Source organism: Ambystoma mexicanum, chromosome 1p (assembly GCF_040938575.1).
Source record: "Ambystoma mexicanum isolate Mex_15411 chromosome 1p, UKY_AmexF1_1, whole genome shotgun sequence".
In the NCBI taxonomy this organism is placed as follows: domain Eukaryota; kingdom Metazoa; phylum Chordata; class Amphibia; order Caudata; family Ambystomatidae; genus Ambystoma; species Ambystoma mexicanum.
This window is the reverse complement of record NC_090921.1, coordinates 1,377,013,142-1,377,028,703: the sequence shown is the minus strand read 5'-3', so window position 1 is coordinate 1,377,028,703 and position 15,562 is coordinate 1,377,013,142. Positions and strand designations below refer to the sequence as shown.

Here is a 15,562-nt window from a genome sequence, read left to right as displayed (position 1 = left end):
TTTTGTCAAAAAAATTTGTTAATTATTTTGGAGAAGAAGGGAGTTAAGAACCACTGTGGGCACAATTAGAAAGTGGTACGTTGGAACCATATCAGATAGGGAGTCTATATTCATTTGGGAAACTACCCTGACATGCAACAAACTTGCAACCAATTGCAGCTACAAAAGATGCATTAACATCATGGATATGAGGTAGTGGGCAAGGTTTGTTTATGTATAAAGATGCGTCGATTTGGTATAAACCAGGGTTACAGGTGGATCATAAAATGTTGAATTAGCGCAGTTGGGTTAATAAAGGTATATTGACAATTGGGGACATTTGGCGAGATGGGGGAATGGTGTCCTTTGAAGGCCGAATGGGAAAGTATGGATTAAATAAAAGGGAGATTGGAAGATATAGGATTATTAAGAATTTGATATCTGAAAGGCAGCAGATGTTGAATGTACTGATGTTGCAAAAGCCAGGGTTGTGTAACCTGTTGGAGGCAGTGGCACAAAAGGTTTCAAGTTATTTTAAACTCATGCCTACGGAAGGTCAGTTATTGGATTCCTTGAAGAAACTAAGGCAGACCTGGTCTGAGGAGTTAGGTAGAAATATCTCAGTAAAAGAGTGGAAAGTATCTGAAAGATTCCTGTTAAGGGGAAGTTAGATCTGAATTTGTGCTATATCCATCAAAGAATATTAGGCTGCCTTTACTGGACTCCAGTGCAAATGAACATATTGGGTTTGCCTGATAGTGATCAATGTTGGGGATGTCAGAGAGAGAAAGGTACATTGTTACATATGTTGTGGGACTGTGTTAGGGTGGTGGATTATTGGAAAGATGAAATAGACAGAATAGATACAGTCTGGGAAATTTTGTTCCCGCGAAATTCATCAGAATTGATTCTACAGTCATCAAAAAATTGATGTGATATTGACAGTGAGTCTATATGCTGGATCAACAAGGCTCTTCTGGTGGCGGCTAAACAAATACTAAGAGTGTGGATGATGACAAAGAAACCGTATGTAGAAGGTGGGCTACTGGATATGCAAATACCCTCAAACTTCGAAAAATCAATGTTTCTTAGACAACATAGAGAGGAATGATAGCTGGAACTGTGGGGGCCCTTCAATGAACTATATAGGTAAATTTGTGTTAGAGTGTTTGGGTATAAAATAAATAGGTGTTGGGTGAGGAGGTGCGGGAGGGGGTCTTGTCACTGGGGTGTGTGTGTTGTGTTTTGTCTGGCGTTGTGTGTGTTCTTTTGTTTTATGTGTGGTTCTTTGTTAGTCTAGCTAGGTTAGGTTTTAGGACATGGTTAGAATTGTTAGTTTAAATTGATACATCTTTTAATTACAGAGATATCTCAGATATCATTCAAGGCCCACACTGGTGCAATTGCAGGGATCATTTTAAAATGTAACATGGAGGGGCGACATTGTCTAAAACCTTGTAATATCAACATGGGAAGAAAGGGGTTGGTGTGGCTGGGTATCTATATAGAGCAAATCAGTACAAAATGCATAATAGACTCCTCCACTTCATCGCAGAAAGGGCAGATAGCAGCTTAATCATCTGCTTTTGCTAGATAATTAAATTAGATCCTTTGGGTAAAACATCTACATGAAATCTGGTAACTCAATTCCACTGTCTAAAATCAGATCAAATATTCATCTCTTCTCCAGTTCAACATCCTTTTACTAACCCCAGTCCTATCAGCTTTGACCATCAAAGTTTTATTGCTAAATAATGGGGGACATTCTATTACAATTAGGCCGTCATTACGAGTTTGGTGTTAAATCTGTAGCAAATTTGTCAAATTACTGCTCAGCTCCACGTATTTACCTGGGGATTGCGAGTGGTGGCACGGGATTTTGATGGAAAGTACACAAGCATTAATTCTGCCGCTGTAATGCCAATGATTTTTTTACCTTCAGGTGAAGGATTTGCCTTCAGCATGATGCTGGAGGTAAAACCTCAACTTCAAGGTCAAACTCAGAATTGCTGTAATTCCTTTACTTCCAAAAACAGTGTTGGTAACGGAATTACTGTCTCTTTTATACCGTACCGACAAACTCATAAAGAGGCCCCCTAGCCTCTTGTGAGTGAGACAACATCATGCAATTTTTGTTGGAAAATTGCAAGCAAAATGCTATTTGAAGCAAGTTTTGATGGAATAGTACAAGGATTGCACCACACAGATTCCAATACTATGATTGCTTTAAAGGTGCAGAGGGTCGGGATATGATCCAAATCCAAACACATTCATTACAGACAAAAATTGCCTGAGTTCATCCTAGACCCCCGTAACCCAAAGTAATTAAAAAAAGGCTTTTTCAGCTATTTATATCTTCAAATGATATTCATGTTATCTAATTTAAAGTGGTCTTATATAGCGCCATTCTGCCAATAATTTTGGCCTCGCTGTACATGGCTCTGTAAGAAAGGAGGGCAGTATTAGTTAGTTGGATAGCGGGAAGGCAGATTCAGAAACGTTTAGTGTTGATGGATGCAGGTCGGAGGTACCCATTACCTGTGTGTTGATATGAAAATCTCTAAGTTGTTTGTGCCTGGTACCGACCAGACAGGTCAGCACTATGGACAGCCCGGGATTGTGGAATGCAAAAATGTACAGCATTGTTGTTGATAGAAAATGGATAGGGTCTGAATCTTTTAAATACACGACACCTAGTGGGTTGTCTGAAAGTGTCTGGGAGGTGTAGGTATGCAACAGTTTAGTAGTGAGGAGTTAGTTGAAATGGCTTGGCAGGCAAAGAACGATGTTCTGTAGGGTTGCCCAGAGCAATGTCAAAGGTTAAGATGAATTCTAAACCTTCCAGCCATCACCTCTTTTGTTTTGATATAGTCTCCCCCCGGGTGGCACTGGTATACCCAGACATGGGTCCCGTGCCTGCATGCCTAGAGACCCAAGCTACTCCTCACTGATGAGGCTAAACAAGGCTGAAACATGTTTGGGGATGCTTGTGGCCTTGTGCAGAATGGATGTCACCAAGCAGTTCGGGATGGACTATCCCTGTTGGGATGGGAACAAGCCGGATTTGTATATGGTCTTTCCCCTTTTGTAATGACTTGGCAGGCGAAGAACCATGTTCTGGAGGGTTGCCCAGAGCAATGCCAGATGTTAAGATTAATTCTAAACCTTCCATCACCTCTTTTGTTTTACGAGCAAGTGTGGAACCAGAGCTTCCATGAGTCAAATTGGTTTCCCACAGAAGCACCCAAGTTTTTGGTGCAGTTTTTAGACTGTTGCTATTATTTACATTTCTTTCAAAGTGTTTGGTTGAAAAGTGAACTCTTGAGCTGTTTCCTGAAAGTCAGGTGGTTCACCCCCAGACGGAGAGGTTTGGATAGGGTGTTCCCCAGTTTCATGGCCAGAACTGAAAAAGATGATCATTCTTGCTATTTCTTGTTGAAGTTGGAGACTAGTACTAGTGCAACATTGCTGAACCTAAGTGTTCTGGAAGGAGTTTTATGTTGAAACTTACTTCTGAAGGAGGAAGGATCGCCTATGCGGCACGAATAATGGGCGATGCATTAGGTTTTGAAATGAACCATTTTTTCATTGGTTGCCAGTGGGGAGTATGTAATGCTGGTGTGATATGTTCAAAATGCTTCATTCTGAGAAATAATTTTGCAGATGCATTTTGAACTCTTTGAGGTTTTCTCATTAGGTAATCTGGGAGTCCAAGACAAAGATGTTTGCATAGTCTGATTTGGATAATATTGGAGAAATTATGGCCATGGCCTGGTGTTTGAATGTCAAGTAAGGTAAGATGTGGCGTAGCATGCACAGCTGGGAGAAACAGTTTCTGATGATGGCTTCACCTGTGGATCAATCAAGTGGTCAAGTGGCACAGCGAGTAGAGCGCTCGCTTTGACATCTGTGCAGAGCCTGCTAACGCAGGTTTGAATCCCAGCAAGGCCAACCTCAGCCTTTCACCCTTCCGAGGTCGATAAATGAGCACCACACACTGTGGGTAATAATAAGCAGCGCTCAGATACCTGAGGGTTCGTAGCGCTATATAAGTGCCAAATTATTAATATTATTATTATTATTATTTATTATTAAGAATGGTGGGGGTTGTTCATTGTCATTCCAAGATTCCTTACTTTGGCTGATGGGTTTGGGCAAGGGCCCATCTCATCAGTACAAGAGACTGTGGTGGAGTTTGAACCGGCTGGATTTCAGATTTGAGTTTCAGTCAGTTTGCTGTCATCCATGCATCCACCAGTGCAAGGAAGATTTTAATGGCTGGGGCATTTGCGGATGGGTAGTTCACACATTTGTAGATTATTAATTCTATTTATTATGTTTTTTTCTGAGTAGTTGTAGCAGGAGATACCAGATTTAATGATGATGTCTAGAAGGGTTACCATGCAGATGTTGAAAAAGAGAGGTGCTTGTGACTGAGGGTGTATTCCTAGATTGAGCACAGAGCAGATTCAGTACTCAGTACCCAGATTCAGTACTCCTCGAAGGTAGAAATCCATGCAGTACCTCATTCAGGAGTTGATTGTTTTGCGATGAAATCCTGGCATTGATAATATACAGAATTTTCCAGAAGTTTCCAGATTAAAAGGCGTATTTGAGGTGGCACGATAGCTGGCTGAGTCATAAGGGTCAGCTCTGTTTTTTTAGCAAAGGTCCAAAGTATGCAGAGTTTAACTGAGCTGGGCCTCTTCCAATGCTGATAGAGGATAGGAAGATGGGCTCTACATTTGGAGATTTCATGATAGATTTGTAAAGATCTGGAGGACATGGATCCTCCAGAGATTCTGATGGGTTGCATGAGTCAATGGTAGCTTGTCGGTCCTCTGTAGACTAAAGGCGGAAAGACAACAGAGACCAGGGGCCTCATTACGAGGAAGGCGGCAGGGGGTTAACGGAGCCGGTAGAGCTGCTAGCCCCGTTAAACCCCTACCGTCTCATTACGAGGTACGCTCGGGGGACCCACTAAGGATGCCTGGTGTCCTTAGCGGGTCCGCGAACGGTCGAGTATGCTGACAGCGGGCCCGTCATTAACGGGCCCGTTGTTAGCATGCTCCCCATTCCATTGAGCCCTATGGGGGCTCGAATGGGAATGGGGATGCACAGGGTCTGGGTTCCCTGAATGGGGAAATACAGGGCCCTCCAAGGTCAGAATGGCCCGGTATTTCCCCATTCAGGGAACCCGGTACTCGGATGCGGGTAGCCATGCCGCAAATTGCGGCATGACTACCTCCTTCCTCGTAATGAGGCCCAAGGTGTTTAGTGGTGTTGGTGAGATCTCGTTGGTGACGTGTGGGCCGGAGCGCTCTTCATTGCCAAGGTAATCCTGGATGTCAAGGATCTTTTGGTAGAAGTATGATGCAAATTGGTCACAAAACTCATGTGTTTCCCTTTCAATGTGATGCGCCAAATCAATGCATCTGTAGTTTTGTGCTTTCATTCCTTTGAGTGCTTCAGCCCTGATAACATGTGTCTCCATATCTCAGCTCCATATAAACAAATTGCCCTAGCTAGCTTTAGCATGGTAAATGCACAAGATCAGTGCAGTTGGTTGTTTGGGCGTGAGCATCATGGTTTGGAAAATGGTCCAACTACATTGCGCCATGTTAACAGTCTGTATACTTACATGTTGCAAGGTCATTCATGTCCCCAAAAAACAACCTCCAGATACACAAACTCTTTCACTGGATGAGGAGTGCCTTTACTTAAGGTTATTGGTTGCACACATCTGTGTTTCTTTGAGCTCATGTGATATTTTCAATTTGAAATATTACCTTTCTATGAAATGTACTTTTTTCTTACATCTCCAAGAATTGTTTCTTTGAGGAAGATCCTCAATGTACATTGTGTGTTTATTTGAAGCGTGGGAAGTGCTTCCACAAGAAGCTCTGTCCACGACGACATACGGCCTGCTGGGCAAATCCCATGCCCAGGTGCTTCACAATAGAACACAAGATGCATGAAATAATACAACAACCAGGTGTAGAGTAGGGCAGTGTGTGACAGAAAAAGGGGGTTGTTACCCACACATAATACGAGAAGTATACAGTCTTTTCAAAGAATGTAAAGGGCTTTACCCATATAAACAGCAGGAGGGGGAGAGCTGGGATCATGAGGGTGGTGGCGATTCTACAGCATGTCTCAGTTGTTCCTTCAAGGAAAAGAATGTGCCTTTGAAAGACAAGGTTGGATTTCCTTTCAATAGAAATATTGCTATGATACACTGCAGAGGATTACAAGTAACCAAGAATTACCAGCTAGGTGTGGGGTTTTATATAGCATAAATGCTAGAAGCAGAAGCTTCAGAGTCTACATATGAACTGGGCGCCAGACCAGCTAGCCCTACAGAAGGGAAACTGCAATACCTGCATGTTTATGTTTCAGGAGACATGGCCTTCAGGGAAATTACGAGAAGGAAAGCCTAAGCTATCATGCCATAACACGTAGAGGAGAGCTCGAGTTCAGGAGAGCAACATTGTGCATCATGCCCATGGCATGGTATGCATGATTACATGATACTGGCACAAAGCGGGTGTGGCGGAAACGTAATAGAGTTAAAATGCTTGACACACATGTGAAAAACACACAGGAGCAGCAGTTGTGGGAAAGCAGAAGTGCAGGCCAGGATAGGACCACGTGCATGCTTCAGACTTTTAAGGAGGCCCGCAAATGAGTTTACAAGAAAAGGTTTTGGAACCATTCAAGCCCATCGAGTTTCGCAATTCTTCAAATGGAGGTTTCCTCAAGGATTTTGCCATGCAAGGTTTTGCCCCCGCCAATGAGTGAAGATGTCCAAGCAATGGCAGACAACAATTTCCTCGGCAGCTGTCAGGCAGAACCTGATCGATTTCTGCATTTGGAAAAGTAAACCAAAGGTTGTTGAATTATTAGTTCAGCAATTGATTTTGTATCTGTTTTGTTGTTATGTTATACACTGTGGAAAATATTTAAATTATTATATTAATTATTCAATTCAAATGCAACTGGCACTCCTCTATAAAAAAAATGCAATGCTGGAGGCATACTGTAGAAGGAGAAAATGTACGTCTGGCAGCATATAATGTAGATGTTAGGGATTCGAGCTGTCCAAAGGATTCCTTTAGCAGCACTAACGGAAATGCAATATTACCTGCAGCCTGCTTACTGGAAGATGTTCTATAGCCCCGATGGGATGCTCCAGGGTGATGTAGTTTGCATCCCGATATTAATGTTTTAAATTAATAATGTTGGTCATTTATAGAAGGAGGGACTAAACTGCCAACGGATTTATTCAGATTGTCCTTGCATTATAAAGTGCACTCTTAAAACCTCCAAGTAGCATTTACTCTGTGTTGAATATCTGTGAGAAAAAATAGCAAAAACAAAACAGGGCACTGGTATCAATCAATAAATCATAAACTGTGCAAGTCTGGCTAATGTCGGCTAGTTTATTGGCCACATTAGGACAGTTTGGCAATTTACTATATTGGGTGGTTGGTGGTTTTGAGCTGTTACTGACAAGATTAACCAAAAACTCTGCCTTAGGTAGTACTGAGTCTGTCTCTGTCACGAAAAGTAACTGATTGTGGCCTTATTTGTCAGTGTTGCCATAGCTAAATTTGTGTCCCAGTCAACCCTGGTAATAATATCAAATACCACAGACTACTGACACACCCTGGCAGACAGACGCTACACAATACGCTACCTAAAATCATGTTAGCAAATCAAAGGCAATTCTTACACACCTCATTAAATAAGTGAGCAGACAGCAATTTGTGTAAAACGGTGGCAAATGTTTCAGAATCTACGGATGAAGTAGAATATAAAAAAACAAACAAGAATGTAATCATGTTTAGGTCTGTCTGCATCAGGATTTGCTCGCTAACATGGAGAGCTAATGAAGATATAAAAGCAGAGGAGCTCTTCCGTAACTTGGCTGCACTGTCATGCCTAACCACAGCATCCTTACAAAGAACAAATAACTTACCCCTGGTAATGTTCTTTCTGATGGATGCTCCTCCCATGGATTCCTCATCTATTTTAGGTGTATCCATATCCTGCTTTGCAGTTTCAGACATTTTTCAACAGCAGAGGGTGCTGTGTGGCACTAAGTCGATGTCACTCGGTGGTTAACATTCCCATATCCAGAAGTGACGTGGATGATAGTGTAAATAGCACGCACTGTGCCCGTTGCCTGAGTTCTTAGTTTGTCCCTATTTCCGCACAGCCAATTTGATGATTAAATAACCTACATTGTCATTGAAAGAAAGAAGTATTAAAAATGTCACCGACATAGGCTGGGAGAGTGAGGAGCAATCCGTGGAAGGAAAATCCGACAGAAAGAACATTACCAGGGGTAAGTATTTTGTTCTTCTAATCAATTGTGTCCTCCCACAGATTCCTCATTTTAGGTAGGCTCCCAGAGCAGTTTTGTAGATGAAGGTGGGAGAAGTGTTTTTTGTGTACCTTTCTAATTATTGATATTGTGCAGAACCGCTCTTCCAAATCGAGTGTACTGGCCCGACAGTGTGTCTTAGCAGTACTGCTTTGAGAAAGTGTGGAGTGAGGACCAAGTTGCTGCATTGCAAATGTCCTACACTGAACACCTCCTTCGAGTTTGAAAGTGGTTGTGACTGCTCTGGTGGAATGGGCTCTTAGGTTCTCAGGGACATCTTTTCCCACAGTGAAGTAGCACTCCGAAATCCATAGGATGTTCCAACACGATATTTTCTGTTTGGTCACGGCTTGGCCTAGCCTGTGGCCAGTATAACTAATAAATAGTTGGTCATCTTGTCTGACATGTGGCATCGCATCCCAGAAATGTAGAAACTAATAGCCCTTTTCTGGTCAACCCTTTATAAACTATCTTCATCCTTACAAGGGTGAGGAGGTGGATAAACAGCTGTAAAGTTATTTTCTGTGTCAGATAGAATTCTGACATCACCATGGGAATGAAGGAGGGCTACCAAAAAGATAGTTTTCAAGGTAATAACCTGAGGGAACAAGAATGTAGAGGTTCAAATACAGCTCCCATTAAAATATGTTAGTACTAAGTTCAAATCCCAGGACAGAACCAGAAAGGGGACCAGTGGGAATGTATTTATCAGTCTTTTCAGGAATTGTATGACAATCATCATCTTAAAGTAAGAGCCTTGTTCTGGCGTGCATTCGAAAATGGATAATGTCGCCAGGTATCCCCTGATGGTGGCCACCAGAAGCACCAAATGGACTAGGTGCAGCAAAAAAGAAAGCACTGCAGATGTGTTGCAAGTGAAACGATCTATATCTATAGCTCTACACCAGGCGCAAACCTGTTCCAACAGCAGCAGTAAAGTGTTTTTGTTGCTGGTCCTCTAACTGAAAGCAACACCTCCATCTGTTCCGGGAGGTCTCAATTTTTATATCTTAACCTCTCAGAAAGCAGGCCTGAAGGTTCCAAGTTCTGATTCCTGGGTGAAGAAGACAGCCACCCTCTTGTGAGAGTAGGCCCACTCTCTTTGGAAGACGGAATGGAGGGCAAATTAACATGTTCATAAGGTCTGGGTGCCATGTCCTCCTCACCCAAACCGCAATGAGATCATAGATTTCCTGAACTTCCTCAACCTCGTGATGACATGAGGAATGATGAGGACTGGTGGGAATGCTTACAGGAGTTGAAATTCCCAGTTCTTAATGAACGCATCCCCCAGAGGACCTTTCTGAGGAAATTCCCTGGAGCAGAAAAGATCGTATTTTCTGTCGATACTGGACACGAAAAGATCTACTTGATGGGCTCTCCAAAGAATGAAGATCTCTAGTTGAACAGCTGACAGAGAACTCCTGTTTTGTAGCACCCAAAACCAGAGCTGCATTGCCTGCCTGCACACTGGTAGTGAGCCTACAACCTCATGCTTTGTTGAGATAATGCGTAGCCACTGTGTTGTCCATCATGATCAGGGCATTCTTTCCCTGGATGGAAGGCAAAAAGGATAACAGCGCCAGTCTGATTGCTCTCAGCTCAAAAAGGTTTATGTGCAGTCTTGATTCTGATGGGGTCTAAAGTCCACTAGTCATAAGATCCTCATGTGAGCTCTCCATCCCATGAGGGAAGCATCTGTGACTACAGTTATCTCCAGTCAAGGTTGCCAACCCTATCATCACATTCTCCTCATAAGCCCAGCCCAGGAACCTTTTTCAGGACCTGAAGAAGGTCAGTCATCCTGTCTGAGAATTGTGTCCATTGGGATCTGTGGGCCCACTGAATGACTTCATCCTTAGGTGAGCGTCTGGTACCAGGAGCATGCAAGATGCCACGAAGCCCATCAACCTCAGAAAGTTAAATGCTGGTAGATCTTGGGCATTCAGAAATCTCATTACCATCTGAAAGATATGTTGAGCCCTCAACTCTGGAGGTGAAGCCTTCACCGAGGAAAAACCCAGGACCACTCCAATTAATTGCAGCTTTTCAGAAAGTGGCACCTGGGACTTCTTGAATCGGAGGGAGAAACCAGTTTGAGGAGAGAGTGTTAGGTGCTGTTGAGATGTTCCAAAGCATGGTCGGGAGAAAAGCCTCTGATCAGCCAATCATCTAGATAGGGAATTATGTAAATCCCTACCCTACTTAGATTCACTACCACCACCAGCACCAACTTGGTGAATAATCTTGGGGGGGCCAGGGGAGCCCAAAAGGCAGCACTTGAAATTGATTTTCTGTGCTAGGGATGTAGAGGCACGTGAAAGTAAGCATCCTGAAGATCGAGTAGCCCCATCCAATCCTGGAGCTGAATGGCCTGGAGGATCTGCAAAAGAATGAGCATCTTGAATCTGTCCCTCCTGAGGAACATTTTCAAGCTTCTCAGGTCCAGGTTCTTGGAAACCAGAAAATAGGTTGGGTTCCAGCCCTGGTATTGTTCCGCTAAAGGTATCCTTTCCACTGCACCTTTCTCCAAAAGGGAAATAATCTCCTGTAGAAGGAGTGGATCTGGTTTCTGAAGTGATTGCTTACTCAGGGGACAATCTGGGGGTCTTTGTAAAAATGGGAGACAGTACACTTGGGCCACTGTTTGTAGTGACCACGCATCTGAATTAATGAAATGCCTTTCTTGCAGATGCTGGGTCAACCTGCCTCCCATTGGGGTCCTGTGAGTGAAGTGGCCAGTGAGGTTTTGTGGCTGTGGCAGAGGGCAGTGAGGAGGTGGCTGCCTCAGACGTTTTTCCTTCATGGCCTCTGGGGGCACATGAGAACCTCATCTGTCCTCTCTGGGTAGCCAGACATTTTCCCTTTTGGCCATAAGAGGAGTAGTATTGAAAGGAAAGCCCTCTTCAAGCCTATGTCGGCAGGTGTTGTAGTTGCAGCTGATGAATGGCTGCCCCTAATGATTTCGCTCCAGCCTTTGAAGCCTGTAGCTTTTATAGGCTGTTCGCCTTTGGTCCAAAAAAGATTGGACCCATAAAAATGCATGTCCAGGAGCCTTGATTGGACATCAGGGACAAACCCAGACTTGCATAACTACGCAAATCTCCCAATCACTGCACTGGAGCCCATACACCAGCTAATGCAGTCTTACTCATCAAAGCCTGACCTAAGGGACAGGTAAGAAGACTCCTTATCATTGATGAGATTATTGGAGCAATCTCTCATCTCCCCTTCGGGAATGTTTTCTTCAGCCTGAGAAATGACACTCCATAATGTGTAAGTATATTTTGCCAGAGCACAATATGTATTGATGGATTTTATTGCAATGCTCCCAGCAAAAAATACCCTCTTTGCCAGTGCATCATATTACTTATCAGCCTTATCCAGAGGCATGGTCGGATAAGCAGCGGTCTTTGAGGTGGAAGTATCTGCCTGCACCACCAAACTCTCTGGCGAAGATGCCAGGTAGGAAGTCAGGGTCAGTACCCCGACCCCCAGAACAGGTGAGTGGCGCGCGCGGCGTGACACCATACCCCCTCCCTGACAATCCCGGGGCACCAGGTTTCCAGGGATAGCGACGGAAGAAGTCCCGAACTAAGCGCGGGGCATGCACAAAGGAGCGAGGCTCCCAAGTGCGGTAACAAGCCGGATAGCCCTTCCAACCGACCAAATACTGAAGCACCCCACGCCCAATCCGCGATTCACAAATCTCCTCCACCTCAAACTCAGGGACCCCCTGAACCAACACCGGGGCAGGACGGGAACATGGACGGCCCAGAACATCGGGCACACAGGGTTTAAAAACTGAGATATGAAAAACAGGATGTATCCGCCAAGAGTGAGGCAAAGACAAACGAAAAGCAACAGGGGAAATGCGTTGAAGGACGCGAAAGGGCCCAAAAAAGCGGGGAGCCAACTTCACGGGCAAATTGCGAACAGGGAGATTCTTGGAAGATAGCCAAACCTCATCGCCAACCCGAAGGTCGGGCTCAGGACTCCGCCGTTTATCGGCCTGAACCTTCATACGTGCTTGTGCCACTGCCAAGGTACTGGCCGCCAGGCGATGTTGATCACGGATGAGAGCCACCATGGCATCAGCCGACGGAACGGCACTAGGAGGCATCGGACGAAGAGGCAGCAGCTTGGGGTGCAGACCAACCGAACAAACGAAGGGACTGAGTGCAGTAGCAGAATGAACAGCATTGTTGTAAGCCACCTCCGCAGTGTCTAACCAATCTGACCAGTTGTCCTGAGTGGCATTGGCGTAACATCGCAGGTACTGTTCAAGGGATTGATTAGTATGCTCGGTTTGCCCATTGGTTTGGGGATGGTAACCGGAACTCAGAGCGCGCTGAATGTCCAAATGACGACACAGCTGATCCCAGAAAGAAGAAATAAACTGCGAACCACGATCCGACAGAATCTTCTCAGGAAGACCGCGAAGACGATACACCTCATGTAAGAAACATCGAGCCATATGGGAGGCAGTGGGCAGCTTCGGAAAAGGTATGAAGTGAGCCAACTTGGAAAAACAATCCACCACTACCATGATACACGTATTCCCACCAGAGAGTGGTAATTCAACAATGAAGTCCGTGGCAATAGTATGCCATGGGTACGGTGGCGTAGGTCGCAGTAGACCAAGGGGTTTCTTGCGTGGAACCTTCACCTGAGCACAAACAGGGCAAGAATCCACATATTGCTTAACTTGTTTAGCCCATCCTGGCCACCAGAATTGTCGTGCAACCAATTCTTGGGTGGTATTGACCCCATGATGACCACAGACAACGGAATCGTGACAATTCTGTAGGACCGTCCTCTGAAGATTCAAAGTGGGGACGTACAGGCGATCCTTGAAGAAAAGCCATCCGTTGCGTTCACAGATGTCATAACGTCGCAATACCTGGGATCTGGAGGGATCAGCCCGAGTCGCATCTAAGAGTTGCTGAAGCTGAGGAGTCAACATCGATAGGAAATGCTTCGAAGCAATCAAGGGTTCCTTGGTCTTGGCTCTGTCTATGTCGTCCTCCAAGGATCGGGACAGGGCATCAGCCTTTATGTTCTGAGAGCAAGGTATGTAAGTCACCACGAAATCGAACTGAGAAAAGAAAAAGGCCCAACGTGCATGCCGTGAGGTTCTGCATTGCAAGGAACGTAAAAATTGAAGGTTACGGTGGTCTGTGCGCACTTCCACTGGATATTTACCACCCAGCAAGTGATGTCGCCACTCTTCGAAGGCTGCTTTTATGGCCAAAAGTTCCTTCTCGATCACAGCGTAGTTTCTCTCGCTGGGTGACAGCTTCCGCGAATAGTAGGCCCAGGATGTTCTGTTTCCGTAACTGATCATACTGCAACAGGACTGCACCAACTGCATAGTCCGAAGCATCCGTTTCAACTAAGAATGGTTTTTTTTGTCATCCGGATGATTCAAAATAGGAGCTGACATAAAGGCTTTCTTTAATTCCTGAAATGCCACTTCGGCCTGAGAATCCCAAAAGAAAGGCGTCTTGTTGCTGGTCAGACGAGTCAACATGGCAGTTAAGTGAGAAAATTGAGGAATGAAACGTCGGTAAAAATTAGCGAAGCCCAAGAACCGTTGCTTTCCACACTTTCCAGATGAAATTGGCATTTCTCAGCTTTGGCATACAAATGATTGGCAGATAATCTACGGAGGACTTCCTGAACATGTTCAACATGAGCCATGCGAGTAGAAGAAAAAACCAAGATGTCATCCAGATATACCCATACTGACACTCCTACAAGATCTGAAAAGACAACATCCATGAACCGTTGGAAGACGGCCGGGGCATTGCAGAGTCCAAACGGCATTACCCTATACTCGTAATGCCCAAAAGGTGTTTTGAAGGCCGTCTTCCACTCATCACCATCTTTAATCCGCACCAAGTGGTAGGCTCCTCTTAAATCTAACTTGGTGAAGATCTGAGCAGATTTCAAGGATTCAATGATGTCCCGGATGAGTGGCAGGGGGTATCGGTCCTTGCACGTGATTTCATTCAACTGGCGATAATCAATACAAGGGCGCAAAGTACCCTCTTTCTTTTTGACGAAGAAAAGCGGAAATCCCGCGGGGGATTTAGATGGTACAATGTAGCCCTTATCAAGGCAATCCTCGATGTACTCCTGCAGGACACCCTTTTCTAATTGCGTCAAAGAATAAATCTTGCCATGAGGGATGACTGCATTAGGCAGAATATCAATGGAGCAGTCGAACTGTCTGTGAGGAGGCAATGGAATGTGTTCTGGTTTGGAGAATACTTTGAGAAATTCTGCATATTCCTGAGGAATGGACTGAGTAACAAATAGGTGGACAGATGTGTTTCCAGGAGTGGGTAGCCCCAAACCAGATTTCGCCGGAAGGGCATCACGAAGACGACATTCCTGAGAACAAAGTGCAGAAGAAAAGAGCAGGGTTCGGGAAGTCCAATTGACCTGTGGATTGTGGTAAAGCAGCCAAGGCAAACCGAGCACTACATGGAAGGAGGGTGACTTGATCACATCCAACGAAATCCGTTCAAGATGTTCTTCCACTGATAGCCATAACTGACCGGAATGTTGGCACACAGGACCCGAAGACAATGGCGTACCATCGATTACCTCAACCACTGCTGAATGTTCCTTGCGATACAGGTGGATCCCATTGGAAACCGCAAACGAGGCATCAATGTAATTGCCCGATGCTCCACAGTCCAGAAGGGCCCTGGTCTTAATGCATTTCCCTTGCCATGCAATACCGACTTCCAAGACCAACAAGGGCACCGAGTGCATGGGAGGAAGGTCTGAATCAGAAAAACGGCCCACTGCTGCCTTCTCACCACACAGCGGGCCCGTTAGTTTTCCGACTTCTTCAAGGGACGTAGAGGACAGGTTCCTAGATAATGTCCAGTTCCTCCACAATACAGACATAGGTTTTGTTAACGTCTTCTCTTCTTCTCAGCCTCAGATAATGGTCCACGAATAGCTCCCAGTTGCATGGGATCAGGACCCGCGTCAGTTGGGGTTGTAGATCCTGAAGGGTGTACTGAGAGTCCCGGATGGTATCTTTCCGTTCGACGACGTTCACTTCTCCTTTCAGCCAGTCTGTGGTCGATACGGAGGACCTGATCCAACAATGCGGGAAGGGTTTCTGGTTCAGGAATATGCAGCAATTCATCCTTGTATTCCTCTCGTAACCCA

General features: G+C 44.9%; 1 protein-coding gene across 1 annotated transcript in view; it reads right to left on the bottom strand.

Moving 5' to 3' along the window:
* The window catches only part of LOC138454580 (ATP-binding cassette sub-family C member 12-like), a 392,790-nt gene that overhangs the window by 164,380 nt on the left and 212,848 nt on the right, over positions 1-15,562 (bottom strand). The gene's annotated exons all lie outside the window — the stretch shown is intronic.